Source organism: Microtus oregoni, unplaced genomic scaffold (genome assembly GCF_018167655.1).
Source record: "Microtus oregoni isolate MIOR12 unplaced genomic scaffold, Mior012 000024F_ref0000369, whole genome shotgun sequence".
NCBI lineage: Eukaryota > Metazoa > Chordata > Mammalia > Rodentia > Cricetidae > Microtus > Microtus oregoni.
In genome coordinates, this window is record NW_024543083.1 from 22929172 (window position 1) to 22945070 (window position 15899).

Here is a 15899-nt window from a genome sequence, read left to right on the forward strand (position 1 = left end):
CTCAGGAATGCTACTTTTGACAATAAAATTTTTGTTTACTAAGTTATTGCATGAGCTCACGGATATTTTGCAACATCCTCCACTATGAAATCAACCAATCTATCATCTAACCGATGAAAAAACAAGCCAAACACTCTACTCCAACATCTCTCTCCAGAGCACTTTCCCATGTCCTATTTTTTTCCCTCCTTGAAAGGAGTCAATATGGGCTTCAATGTGGAGCATGTAGCAAAGCTAAATCCAGAAAAGATACCATCTTAGCCAGAAATACAAGGAAAAACAAATTTAAAGAAAGAAGAACTCCAAGCACAAGGCAACATGGCATTAGGTATCTTCTTAAGGAGGAACAGCTGATTAGTTAGTTTAAATAGAAACATATGCAGCCTTCAAAGGAGAGACATGTCATGGGGCTACCTTCAGGGAAACTGTAGGATAAGGAATTAAGGCTTCATTCATCTTCTACTTCCCAATAGCCATTGTATCACCTAGTCTTTTGGAAGGTAATGATATTCTGAGGTTTGAGAATGCATGTGTATTCTGCAGTAATAACAAGGTCTGTGTCAATGAATGTCTTGGCAGTGTAACAATGTCCCATATGTATCCTCTGAATAGAAGGTGAAGGTAACTTTATCTCAATATGATAGTCGATTTAATTCCCTGACACTGGTGACTAATCTAGAGATGGGGAACTGTTGAGGTGATGATGGTTGTGGAATATCTAAGACCTATGGGCTGAGAGCCACCAAGTCAAACAAGATAAAGTGTATATAAAATGCAGAGTAGAGCCTTATTTTTATGTCTGTCCAATAAAAAAATGAAACATTGATTTCTAAAAGGTCAGAAAACTTGAGTGGAGATTCCTCCAAAGACTTAAAATTGACCAATAAACATTTGCAATCTCCTCAGCATCATTAATTATCAGGGGAAGGCACAACTAGATACAAGCACACAAAGCTTCTTTTCAGAGATAGGAAAGTGAATGCTATGAAAATTCAGAAAATAATGAACCCATATACACCATTGCTTTTTGGTGAATTAATTATTAAACATTATGAAATTTCATCAAGTAGACTCACTCTGTATGTAGTGTTTTCGTGTCTATAGACCCAACAGCAATGAAGCCTGTATTGCCAAGAGGCTATCTCTGCTCCTTTGTTCATTGCAGTATTGCTTATGATATCCAAGACATAGAGACTACACATGTCCGTGAACAAAGGTGTAGAAAATCTGTCTCTATCTTTGTCCTATCTGTATGTCCACGCTTTATATAATCACATGATATTTATATCATCTCTCAATATCATCCATCTTTACTTGTAGATGCCTACTTATCTCTATAAATTCATCTATATCCAGGAAATTATATAGATACAGAAATATGTGAATATTATTACTCCATGAGTTTTCAAAATCCTCTCATTTTCCCACACCATGGATGAATATTATGCTAAGAGGGAAAAGGATACATGGACTGATTTTCATATGGAATCTACCTACAAAGTTTCCTAGCAGAGTAGAATAATGCAGAGTAGGGTGCAAAGACATGACATAAGGGTGAAAGAGATGTTGATCAAAGTCTATGAGCACTCAGCTATGACATGAATAAATATTTCGGTGCATACTTGCCATTCTCTGAGTATAGATTATCAATGTCCTTATCAGGCACAAACAGACACACAAATACACACCTTTGTGTGTTGATAAATTGGTTAATATTTCTTTTGTAGCAATCTTTTCACAATGGATATTAAAGATTTATATAGTCTTGTACATTTCTTACCTTAAAAAAATTATAATTACACCCTAGATATGGAAGATGAATGCCTGAGTGAATGAATAAATTGAGTTCCTGTGTTCTTTTAATGTCACATATACACCTATAAACTCTGCTCTGCAAATGACCCTGAAATTCTGATACACATGGAAGCTCTTACTTTTTCTTGTCATCTTTCTAATGCGGGAGATTCCTTCACTCTCAGACCACCCTTGCCTTCACAATGAGCAGAGTTTATACAACTTTTGTCTATGTTTGGGGTTGTTTCTCAATTTTAGTGACTTCTTAATTTTCACTACACACTCAGTCTTTTGAGCTTTCCTCCTCTCTTCCCAATTAGTCTTTGTAGAGCAATGTTGCAGCAAGTGGCATTTTATAAATCAATTTCTACTTGCCTTTCTCTACACACAGCCTTTCTATTCTCAGAGTGTTAGCCATAACTGGATAGTTGCATTCTCAAGCACTCCCTTAGTGTTTCTTTTCCAATCTTCCAGATTTTAATTTAGGTAAATAAATAAAAATTTCTAAAAAAGAAACATTGAACAGCTATTGTAGACTCTACTCCCTTTCAAAGTAGCAATAAAAATGTTTTTCCCAATGATAAACAGTACCTCAGTCTTTATAGTGATAAGTTATTTGAAAACAAATTAATTGATATGTAGTGTTAACTTGATTATGTGCATGAAATGGCATGAAAAGGGTCTCCTTACAATTAACACTATAGGTATGTGGCGCACAAACAATCATTCATATTCTAGGAACATAAGATTTGGTTTCAAGTGTATACCCTACAAGAGCATTCTCTCTGAAAAAGTATATTGACTGATTATCACATATCCATGCCTAAAATTTTGCATATTTTTAGAATGACAAGCATGTTTATTAAAAAAAATTAGTTGGTAGACTAAATGTAGAAAAGTATCTAATATTATATTAATAGTGTAATGGACAGATTTTGACATATTCACACAATTAAATTTAGATATCTTGGTTAAAACTTGAGAGTACATGTTAAAACCAATTTGAAAAATATGTACATTTCTTCATGCACTGTGGATGGTCATACATATTTATAACTGATAATAAGTCCCTCTAAAAAGAAATTCACTGCATTAGCACCATGATATCTCTGTATAGTAGGGGAAAAGCAGTTACAGGTTATAAACAAACAACACCAAGGCACATTCATGATTTTTGTTACTAAAACGATGAGTTGCCCATGCTCCAGGGACTGTTCCTACTTCCATACTTGTACGATAGCACTAATTGAATCAGAAAACTATCCAATAGTTTTTTTAAATATCATACCTAAGGTAAAAGGAAGAATTAAATATGGAGTTATGGTTCTAGAGAGCTGGAGTTCATGACCATCATGGTGGGGAGCATGCCAGTAGGCAGGCAGGTAAGGGACTGGGGCCATAACTGAGAGATTTTATCTTGAACAACAGACTCAAGTCAGAGTAGGCTTTTGAAATCAAGAAGCCTAACCTCAGAACCCCACCTCTTCCAACAAGGCTAGACCTCCTAATCCTCCCCAAACAGTTTTCTCAACTGGGAACCAAGTATTTACACATGTGGAGCTATTGGGGCCATTCTCATTCAAACCAGCACAAGAACGGAGAATCCAGAACCAGAAAGGCTGGTTCTTATCCAGACTCATAGATTTAGACAGCTTGGCTAAAATTAAACATAGAAATATTATCTGCCATTTACCATGACTTGATAATTTAATGAGATGATTAGTTTTAAATGTTTCATATAATTATTGCCATTAACAGAAATTTGATTAAAATAATTAATTATGATTAAGTTGTAAACATAGCCTAGTCTCCATAATTTCAACATGATAGCTGAAGGAGGGGAGAAACACTGAAATTTAGAAATGTTAATAGTTAGATTGAATCTCTTCATTCAGTCCATTCTGAAATAATACCCATTGTTGACAAGGTTCTTAGTTGGATGAGATGGCCTCTGTTCCTGGATAATTAACATAAGTCAGCACACATAGGTATGCTTGGTAAGCTATTATCCACCAACTGACACCTAATGCCATCTGGATAAGGCTTATCAAATTAAAGAAATTGATCACTGATATTTGCAAATTCTTAATATAAATAGTTAAAACTACTTATTAGTATGCTTATGCTGTATAGTTTATATTGAAATGTATAGAAATAAATAGTCATATGAAAAGTGAAAATCATTAATTGTCTGTCAATATCAGCAAGATTATGGTATTTATAAGTTGGAGGAATTGTAGCCAAAGGCTCTGTAAGTACATAACATTAAATTTGCTGAATTTGAGTCTGTTTCCCTAATTTATACCATTTTTTTTTCACATTTGAAAATACAGCAGAATTGAAGGTTAAGGATGAGACAGGAAAGTATTTCTTAGGAATAATTTAAACGAAGGAGAAGGAGCCTGCCTGGCCTAGTTACCAGATTTCTGCTGAGCTGGCATTCCTTCCAGGGCACCCTGCGAACACATGCTTTTGTGTTTATTCCCCAGGTTTTTCTCATTTCAGCTTCCACAAGCTTCTTTCTATAATTCCCCGAGGCCTCCCTGGCCTCCTTTCCAGACTGAATGCTTGAGTCACTACCGAAGGCGTGCCAGTAGCCACCTGCACTTTGAGATGTGCTCTGCCAGCCTCTGTAAAGCAACTGCAGGGCACAGAGAACAATAAAACACAACCACTTATGGGGGTTGCACCCTCGCTATTCCACTCCACTAAGATGTAAATCAGTAGGAATCCTCCAGCATCTTCTTGTTTTTCTTTCGATAAAATCACAGGATGTCTAGTGGGGATTTAAACAGACTCAGACACAAAATTTAAAGCAACATACTATTTTATTTTAGAGTAAAGTTTACTCTAAGGAGTAGGTTTCTGATCTCTGTGTGGATATAGGTATCCAAAGGTAATAAAAACAAAATGAACAGTAGGTGTGTAAACATACAAAAATTATATACAAGAACTCACTAAGTCATTTTTAAGACAGCTCCATGGAGTCTATATTTGAACATAACTAATGTTAAATTTGTATCCAAATTTTTGTTTTGGATCTTTTTCATATGGTGATTTTGTTGCAAACATGTACACAGAGCACATTTATGCAACCGTTGGGCAGAACTGCAATTACCTTCAAATGAATGTTCAGCGAATGTTTTGTGAAGCAAAATGTTTTGTGTTCTTTGAGGGAAAAAAAGCTAAGCAATCATATATCTATTTTTTTGTTTATTCATTTGGTCTAATTTTTTCAACAAGGTATATATGTATGCAGCCTTGTCTGACCTGGAACTCACTATGTAAACCAGGTTGATCTCAAATTCATAGAAATCTACCTGTCTCTTATTCCCAGGTGCTGGGATTAAAGACATTGCCATCACACTTGACCATATAATTTTTAAAACTTAGTTGGCAAATTACCAACTCAGAAACATTGTAAATAAGCCAGGGTGGATTTCCATTATTGGAAAAAGTTGATTCCTCCAAGTTCAAAGTCATTTCGGAGCTATGTATTACAGTGTGGGTGAGGACTTTGAGAGTGCATAAGGACATCTAGAGGTCATATTTTGTTAGGTGTTATTTTGAAACTACGGGTTTTTTTAACTTAGAAATTTAATGTTTAAGAACTATTGCATTAGCACTATTACCCTTAGGTTAGATAATAATTCACACACACACAAAGAAAACTAGAATAAATTTTAATTATATATTAGATTTGCATGCTGACCCAGAAAAGAGACTGTGATTGGCTAAAATTCCATATATTCCTTATATTTCCATTAAAAATAATTTAAAGCAGTCATGTTGGCACATGCCTTTAGTCTCAGCATTCAAGAAGTAGAACTAGGTGGATCTCTGTGAGTTTCAAGATGGCTAGTGTGGTCTACATAGAAAGTTCCAGAGACACTTGGTGTCCCAAAGAAAAAAATATTACAGAAATAATAAATTTTATGTATTGTAAATGTGAGTGCTACATTTACATAATCAAACAGAAATCTCTCAACTATGTTCATTTCTACTATGCTAAGTTATAAAACACCAGATTGTTTTAATATTTCTTTTCTTTTAAACAAAGAGTCTTATATGTAAGTTCCTGACCTGAAATGGGAATGCAGATGTAGGAAGGCTGGGTAGTATACTGTTGACATGGTAGGAACTGTGCTTCCAGCCTAGAAGTCCTCATTGTATCAGTAGAGTGATCACAATAAAGACTTACTGTCTCCCCACAAGGTAACATCAAGTAGTCTAAGGAGTGAGGGCAGATAGCGAAGGAAATTTTCAAAATTAATCAGTGGGTTATTGCAACATCTAAAGCACAAAAGAGTAAAGAGAGAGAAGAAAATCAGAAAGGAAGAAATAACAACCACAGAGATAGAAAGAAAATAAACCTACCAATTTTCCCATTCTAAAAATTGACATAGAAGGTGCTTTGAGAAAGAGTACTGATTCACATGTTCAACCAGGACCCATAGGTTGTTGTCATTCAAAGATGACTACAGGTCTAATGGCTTAAGCAAATGCCTGTATGGCATAATCATAACTTATCTAAAATATGTTTATTGTAAGGCTCTGTGTAGATTTTCTTTTCATGGAGACTTGTGATAGGATTTGTTTATGTCTATGTTCAATGTTATAGCACAGTGTCAAATGACAAATCTACCTAGTACACAGGCATAAGCTAAGTGACCACACTTAACTTCTGTTAAGCTCAGATATATGGAACTAGTTATTGACTGCATAAAGACTACACCTCATGAGCATATGTGAAGAAACAACATACTTGGATAGTGGTGGCTTAACCTGGTGTGGCATACTATCAAAATGTACACTTGATCTCTTTCTACATCAAGATCCATCAAGGAGATTGCTTGCTTTTATATTTCCAATACCCCCATCAAAGTCATTTATTAGATACTTTGTGAGCATATCATACAGCAATAAAAAAATGGAATCTCATACATACATTTGATTAGCTCCAAATTGCTTCCCTTGAGCCAAAAGTGAAGCTGTCTCAGCTCTGGGGACACAGCATATCTATCCACACTACTTGGTTTTGCTTAAGGTTTTGTTTAGCAGGTGTAGTTTCCACCACTTCTGGGGGGGAAAAGCCAAAAGTAACGTTTGAAGATAAGCATATGTTTATATTATTCTAATAATGTAATAGAAGGTGGCAAATATTCATTTGATATAGTCCAACTTTTCCCCTATTTTGATTTGTTGTTATATGATATTTGTGGCAATGCAACTATTAATAAATTTACATACAAACTATTTTCACATATAAATATACTATATCATCAGAAACTAAATTTAATATTTATTATCCTGGAAAAATATATGGTTTATACTTATACTTTTGACTAAGCCATAGGTTAATTCAAATGGTCCCCAGAAAGTAATAAAACAGGAACAACATTTCAAATTATAGTTTTTGATTCATAAAATTCACATCAAACTAGATAAAACAATTTAGATTCTGTGTTTACATGTAATTATGTAGATATTATACCAAGTATTATATTTAATATTACTTTGTAAATTTTGAGAAACATATAGGTCTGCTTAGAATTATTTCTTTATGCGATACTTGGTCTTTATTAAACTATATGGCATATTTTATTTCTTCTGATTTTCTGAAGTTTGGACCATAAATGATTGAGAACTAATTACAATAATCTGCCTTGGGATAATTATACTGAGTGACACCCTGAGCCCAGCTGGAACAGAACAACAGTGGCAATATGCTTAAGGTCACTGGATTTGTACAGCGTATACCAGCTGTGCTCTAGCGTCTGGACTGGCTGTCTACTCATTTCTAAATACAATTCATAGTGTTGACATTTTGATTTATAATGATGTCAAAGTCCTGAGTGCTACTCTAGTAAACACCCTAGCAAATGAATGTTCTGTTGTCATTCTGAAGTTTAGTTACTTTCCAACTAGTTTTGTTGTTGTTGTTGTTGTTAACTCTCTAGTACATAAAATTTATCTCAGATGCCAATCTGTGTTCCAAGATAAGTTCTACCATTTCTTAATTTGAATTTTTTTCAGAAATTCATTAGGACTTCTCAAATAACTCAGAGAAAACTCTAAGCACCGTATGAGAAAGATTAGACAAACGATTCACATCGACCTCTGCAATGGGTTCCGTGGTAGGTGAACAACTGGGAAACCTTTCAAAACAGTGTGTACTCAGCAGCAACTCCTGGACTCTGAACCAAAAACCTAATGAAGTTTTGAGAGAAAAATTATCACGTGCTATCATGAAACGGTCACAAGTTTTCTGCATAGGTAGCAATATTTTTAAAAGTAGATTCCCTGTCTTCATTGTCATAGATTTTTATTACAGTTTCTTTTGCTTTAAACATTGCTATGATTTGAACAAGAAATATCCTCCTTTTTGACTCTTTGTCCCAAGGTGGGGTACTACTATAGAAAAAAATTAGAAATAAGAACAGTTAAGGTCAAGTTCAAGAAAGTGGGCCATTGGTGGTTGGTTGCTGGGGATTGTATTATTCCTGGCTCTTCACATTCACTTTCTCTCCGTTTGAGGTCCACCGCGATGGGAACAATTGTTTTCCCACACCTATCCAATGCTATGATGTTCTGCCTAAGCCCATGATTCATAGGTCTAAGTGACTATGAACCCTCTCAAACCATGAATGATGAACCAAAATAATATTTTCTTTGATTGTTTCCTAAGTATTTGGTCTAAGTAATAAAAAAGTGATCAATACATAAAATACTAACTTATAAAAAGTTAGAAAATATAAAAATGACAAAATAATGATTGGAGGGATAAATTCATGTTCATTAATTCCCATTTAATGTCTTTTAATATTATTGAATTGTCATGCAATCACATAATGTAAGGTGCACAAATTAGGCCTGAAGATATGTGTCAGTGTTGAAAATGTTTGCTGTGAAAGTATGAAGACCAAAAGTTCATTGAAACTATATAAGGTCCAGGTGAACTTAGTGGCCTATTTTTAATTTCATTATTTATAAGGGGAAAACAAGAGATTCCCGGAGAAATATACCTAGCCAGACTAAAACTAATGCCAGTTTTACTGTGAGATCTTGACCCAGGGAATAAGGTGGAAAGACTTCTGATGTTAACCTTGCTCTTGTGAATTCTCACACACACATGTATACATGCACCTGCATCCCATACATGCAAATGTGCATTCACACACACATGCACACCTATGACCATATAAATAATTATATTAATATATATATGGAAAAAGATATACAAACTAATCACCACATATTCTGCATTTTAATGCAGACAAACTGTAAAAATATAGTTCAGTATCATAGTACCCTGAACGACTATGGATAATTTATTGCTCAAAGAAGTAAGGTTAGCAAAAATTGTGCTCTACTGAATTGATCCTCAGTCTAATTATGATGTAATAATAACATATATTTGCATTCCTTGATATAGAACTTGTCACCTCTATATCTTATTTCTTCCATTTAAGTATCTTACATTTTTCTCTTTGTTCATCATAAAATAAATAAAATAATACAAGAAAATCCATATATTAAAACCTTCAAACATTCAAATTAAGTTAAAAGGACTCTGCTGTTGATTCCAGCATGACAGTTAAACAATAAAATATTATTTTCATATTAAAAGAAAACATGTGGACATAAGCACCCGTTAAAGAACCAGTTCAAAACTAGGTGACTCAAACCAAAGAGAGCAATATGAAGTTATTGATATACAGATACATGGATCTCAGAGTCTGGGCTTTCAGAAGAAACAGTTATAAACGTCTCTGTTTCAAACACACCATCTGTGGAGCTTTGCGAGCTAACACAGTTATTCTGTGACAGAGGAGTGAAGCAAAATGATAAAGGGGACTGAGAAATGACCAAGCCAGTAGCCGGATTTATGGACAAACTCAGTTCGTGAGACGCTATTTACAACCTTTTTCATTTCTGTGAAATTTTTCCATAGACATTCCAGCTTGGAAATTTCATGGCTTTCCTGCAGTACTTATTCATTGAACTATCAGTTTGAATGTGTATGCTGTAATATTTCCTAACCATGTTTTATCCCCACAGCAAACAACGCCTCTATGTCTAAATATTTATTGCACATATAGCCACTGTAACAATGCATTCCTACTGCAATGGGTTTGAGAGAGAATGTGCCACTTTGTGCAGGGTGTCCGTGGGAATACTTTCATTGGGGAAGTCAAAAATCAACGTTGTTTGTGACTCATGTCAAAGGAAACCCGAATTAGACTTCATCTACCTCATGATCTACAGTTCACATTTAATCTTATGTGTCTTTTTTAAAGACTCAGAATTGATAGTTCAGTGGATACTGGCATGGGGACAGATTTAAACACAAACTTTTCCCTTATATTTTACCTTCTCTTAATGAGACATGAAAAGCTCTGTTGAAATATTTGTTTGGCCACTTACCTTGATACATTTTTTGCCACCCATTTTCTCAATAATACACCACCATAAAGGTCTGAGGCATAGCTCTTTGAGATTATTATCGTCATGATTACTGCCAGCATCCACCTAGCTATAACCACTGGTTTTATGTATGTATGTATGTATGTATATATATATATATATTCTAATGCATACACATACGTGAATGAGTGTGTATAAATGTACTATTATAATGTAAGTATATATGTTATATATAATATAAATGTACTATTATAATGTAAGTATATATGTTAGTTACTAGTCAAGACTGTAAAAGCAAATATAAGGATATAAAATAGAATACAAAATCAAATTAATAAGAATATAATCGATTTGTAAAGTCTACCATTCCAGTTTAAGATTTTGGAACATTATTAGCTTATGTGGCATGAAAAATTAGACAAAAATATATACATGCAGAAATAAATTAGATTTCAAAGGCATCATTTTTAATAAAGGGTTTTAACTGCCTTAGTGTAGAAATAGTCTGCAATCTGGTTGATAAATATGCAGCAAATGACAAATTAATATGTGTTGGCCCTCATCAGCATCAGAGACAAATGTTATTATAATGTTTTGGAATCTGCTCAGTTTTATGTGTCTGGGGAAGCTATAGTCATGACACAGTCTTCAATTCAGAGGGGCAAATCTGCCCTCTATGTGAGAATGGTGAGCATTGCACCACAAAGAGGAGAGAAGGGTGACAGGATTTATAGGGACAGAAGTTTCATATATCTGACAATTTAATTAAAACATTCCATAAAAAAGAGAGGAAAACTAGTTCAAGAAGGAGCTCCTAAATCCCATAGACTCCTCAGTTGCTGTCCTTTCTCTGTATACATCTTGAGAAATTAAGGGATCAAGTCTGTCTCTTTTAGTTTGCCATATAACCTTTGAAAAATATAATAAAATATATACATATAATAAAACATAACATTATGTTTTTGGAAAGTGTAGAATATTTCAGTAACAAAACTGTTGTAAATATCCTTGATCTTTTAGAATATATCAATGCACATGACTAAAAACATTTTTCTTATTCATTCATACAAAGCAGTTTTTCAATGAATTTCTTATGATTCAACCAAAAAAAAAAAAAGGAAATGGTTCAACTCTCACAAATTGAGTAACATCAGAATCTGTAGATAAGTGCTGAGCTACCATGTTAAACAATAAAGTTTATCTTTCTTCCTTTCTTTTTTTTAAAGATAAAGTCTCCCTTTGGAATGCATTGTTCCAGAACTCACTCTACAGTTTAGGCTGACTTTAAAATCAGTCATTCTGACTCAGAACCCTTGCTGCCAGGATTGCATTACTACATCACTCTGATATTAAAGCTTAGGGATTTACCTTGGAAAGTGACTTATAAATTAATGACTGTGGAATTGTAAATAAGTACACTTTAGTTCATGCTCTGGGGATACCTATTTTTGACAAAAAAACATGATACATGTCTTCCTAAACAGAAATAAACCACAGCATAAAAACAGCAGTAATGACTCCTTGTTAGGGAATTGTGGCTAGTTTTCCCTAGTATTAGGGCTCCCAAGTTTATGTCACTGGTGACCTTGGAGATCATGGTGATCTGACTCTTTCTCCCTGTGTTTGGCTTGCTTACCCTCCTCCCCAGTCTGACAAGTCAACAGTAGTCTGAATATCATGTCCCCCATGGTATCAAACTCTTTCTACATTCAATTCTGTTGGACTTCATGCAGAATCACTACTACATTGGTCTCTACATTGACCTTAGTTCTTTTTATGTAAAAATTGCTCTGGGAGCTTGGGAGCTGAGTTTGCCCAGAATTGGAGAAAGCCTAAAGCTAACAATATTCCACAAGTACATTACTGTGTGAGAATCACCTACAACAAATAAAACACTCCTCACATAAGAATGATTTCCAAAATTCTTGCCAAAGGCATCTGTGGCATGAGTTGTAGTCAATACAACTGAAAATGATTTAGGAATTTTGTAAGAAATAAGAATATGGTTTAACTGAAGAATGAAGGATCATTCCATTTTTGTTGAGTACCTTTATAAAAGATGTTTTATAGAAAATGTTTTATAAAGTGAAACACTGAAGTTTACTGCCAATAATGACTTCTCCTTTTACAGATAAGCCATAAATTACAGTAATGTGAGACTGTTGGCCTTTTCTATACCTTGAGGTGCTTCTTCCACACTTGTACATATTTTGATGAATGAAGTCATAAGAACATAAAAATAAAGAAATCTCCATATGATGTGGGAGAATATGGGACCTACCAGGAAAGAAGTTTTGGTCTTGCATTTTCATGTGATCTTTAGAACACCATGAATTTTTGTTTCGTTTCCAGAATTTTACATGTAAATTCAGTTTTCTCTATTATCCAGTTTGTCTCTCTACTCTCTAAAGCTGAGAATACAACAGTTTCTTTTTTTTAATTTATTTATTTATTAAGGATTTCTGCCTCCTCCCCGCCACCGCCTCCCATTTCCCTCCCCCTCCCCCGATCAAGTCCCTCTCCCTCATCAGCTTGAAGAGCAATCAGGGTTCCCTGCCCTGTGGGAAGTCCAAGGACCGCCCACCTCCATCCAGGTTTAGTAAGGTGAGCATCCAAACTGCCTAGGCTCCCCCAAAGCCAGTACGTGCAGTAGGATCAAAAACCCATTGCCACTGTTCTTGAGTTCTCAGTAGTTCTTAATATGTACAGTTATTGAACTACAGTATGGTGAAATAGTGAGGGCCCAAAATAGAGAAACTAAATGCAAAGCCATAGAAGTGCTGAAACAGTTTAAAGCAGTAGTGGACCAACTTCAGGTTAGCTAGATTGGTCCAGTGTGATCTGTGTAAGCAGAGCCTAGGCATTGCTTCTTTCTCACTAATATGCATGTTATCCTTCTCAGTTTTCAGCAGAGACCACACCTTTGAAAGCTTGATTAAAAGTCAGTTTATAGAAATACCTTTGTAGATAGGATATTAGCTGTCATTTTTATTTGTTTGGAGAAACCATAAGTATAATGTACGTTTTGTGAGCTTTCCACTGAATGAGTAATTTTGGCATTAAGGAGAATATGCAAATTTCTCTAAGCTAAAATTAAAATGTGAATAAATAGATAAATTGATAGATAGAGATATATAGATAATAGACAAATAGATAAATTATTGAAACCATTTTTTACTATACTGTTAATTAATATCTGTTCTATGTCAGACATTAAACTGTTATTTACAATTTTCCTCATTTAAGCACAGGGAATCTGAAGTGTGGAGGGTGTCCCACATGTTTAAAGCCAAACCCCTGACTCACTGTGCAGTAGGAATTTATTGCCATGTGACTAATACAGTGGGGTTTGCAACCTTTCTACTTTGAAGTATGTCATCCCCGTGGTATATTCTCAACAATTCCGGTAAATAAGATCCTCTTTGCCAAAGCTTTTCTAGAGCTTTTCTTTCTAAGGAAACTGTTTCTTTAACCCTCGCACACTCACTCACACATGTGTCCATACCAACACAATATGCACATATACTGATATTCATAAAATCAATTACATATACCATCAATGACATCATTCTCATTACCATAGTAATGTCTCAGATGGCATCTCACTACAAAAAATAATTTTATTACCCCTTTTGAATTATGTTCATGACTTATCATTAATATAATTCCATCCCCACAGAATCTGCCTGAATAATATTTCATTCTTGGGCACAACAAAGTAGGTTTTTTATGGTAGGTAGAAATGAGGAAAGAGACTACAACAAAGAAGAATTAGTGTTTTTCACTTAGCAAAGTTAGATCAATACACTTTGGACCCTAATTAAGTAGAAACATATGGCTTGTGATGTATTTAATTTGAGCTCATAATACATGTATCTTTGAACCACAAATTCTTCTGTGTATGTTAAAGAAAACTAAGATATTTTCAACAAGTTAATGTCAGCTGTTTATACTCAATACAGGTAGTAACTAGTCCAGTAGATATGCATGATTTAAATAGTTAACATATACTTTATTTACAAATAAAGTAGACTGATGAAATACAGGAATAATGACATTTTAAAACATACACCAAAAGTTAATTCAAAAGTGCTGATTACATGAAGTTTTGTCAGAAAAAAACTGAATTCATGGTGGTTGTTATTTTTTATATCCATCTTTTTTTCTAAGGTTCCTATTTTAAAAAGGAAAAAGTTTCAGAGAATTATTTTGAACAATTTTTAAAGGTCAAGTCAAATTAAAGGCCTTCAAAAATGGACAGAAGACAAGCCTGAGCTTTAAATGGCTATTTGAGCAGGATAAAACCACAGGCCACTGATACTGGTGTTACTAATTTCAAGGGCATCAAAATTATTTCAGCCCAAATAAGATGGAGAAGAACAAAATAGACCCAGGAAGGCAGATTACACTACATTTAACAGAAGTAGTACTTATAAAAAATCAATATACAGATAAATTATAAAGAAATCACACACCTATAAGTATATGCCTGTATTTTACTATGTTATGGCAAAGCCATGAAGCATATTTTAATTTTAAATTATGTTTTGTTTGTATGTCCGTTTCAGGGTAGAGGTGATGTAAACATGGAAGGTAATGTGTTTGAGAGTGTGTTTGCGTGTGTTTGTATTATGTGGATTTGTGTGTGTGTGCTTGTGTGTGTAGTTGAGAGGACAATGTGGAAGATTCAGTTTTCTACTCCCAGCATAGGGGGATTCTGAAATCAAACTCAGATTGTCATGCAGGGTGACGGAAACCTTTGTCCGTTGAACTATTTTGCCCACTCCATGTCTTTTGTGCAGTATGAGAAGTTCAGTATTGTTTAAATATCAAAAAAAAATGTAATAGCAATCCAATTTATTAATTTCAAATATTTTTTCAACAAACAATGTTTTAAAGTATGCCTTTAAGTCGAAACACCCAAGTGGCTGAGTATACAATGGCTCACTTACCCTTTGAACATTACTAAGAAACTAAGTCTTATCAAGTGATAATGCCTGTTGTTTGAGTCAATGTTATGTAGACTCGACTCCCAGTCTTCACTTCTGAGGACAACAAACCATAATTCCTTCATTTTACAAATGATGGTATCTCTGATATCTCTTGAGTCTTTGACTCATATAAATATCATTGTTCTTTTAAAAGCTATTTTGCATATTATGCTTTTAGTGTAAAATAATCACTTTTCATTATTATTTTACATTTGAATTGAATTATAAAAGGTACTTGAGGGGTATTTTGATTTTTATATTATTGTTTCTTCACATATATTAACCTAATACAAGAGCTGCCCATAAAACTTTTCTTATTGACCTTTAACAAGGCATTATTGATTTTATCCATTTTTCCTTGAACCTATCTTCTTAGGTTAATTTTAATTTTCTTCATATTTTTATTACTGTTTAAAATCAATGTATTGTTCAGTTAAATTCTAATATGTCACCAGCTGATAGAGTATGTATTATATAAGGCTTGATTAAACAAGCTAGCATATTTAGGTAAAAGTTTATCCAAAAAAATATAAAAATAAATTGTCTTTGGAATTTAGGGTTGAAATTTTTATTCATATCTAATAATACTTATAATTCTAAAAACATTATGCTTTCTTTTTCATTTTATAAAGTAATATAGTCCTAGTCAAATGAAAACTAACCCAAGCATGATATTTTTTAGAATAT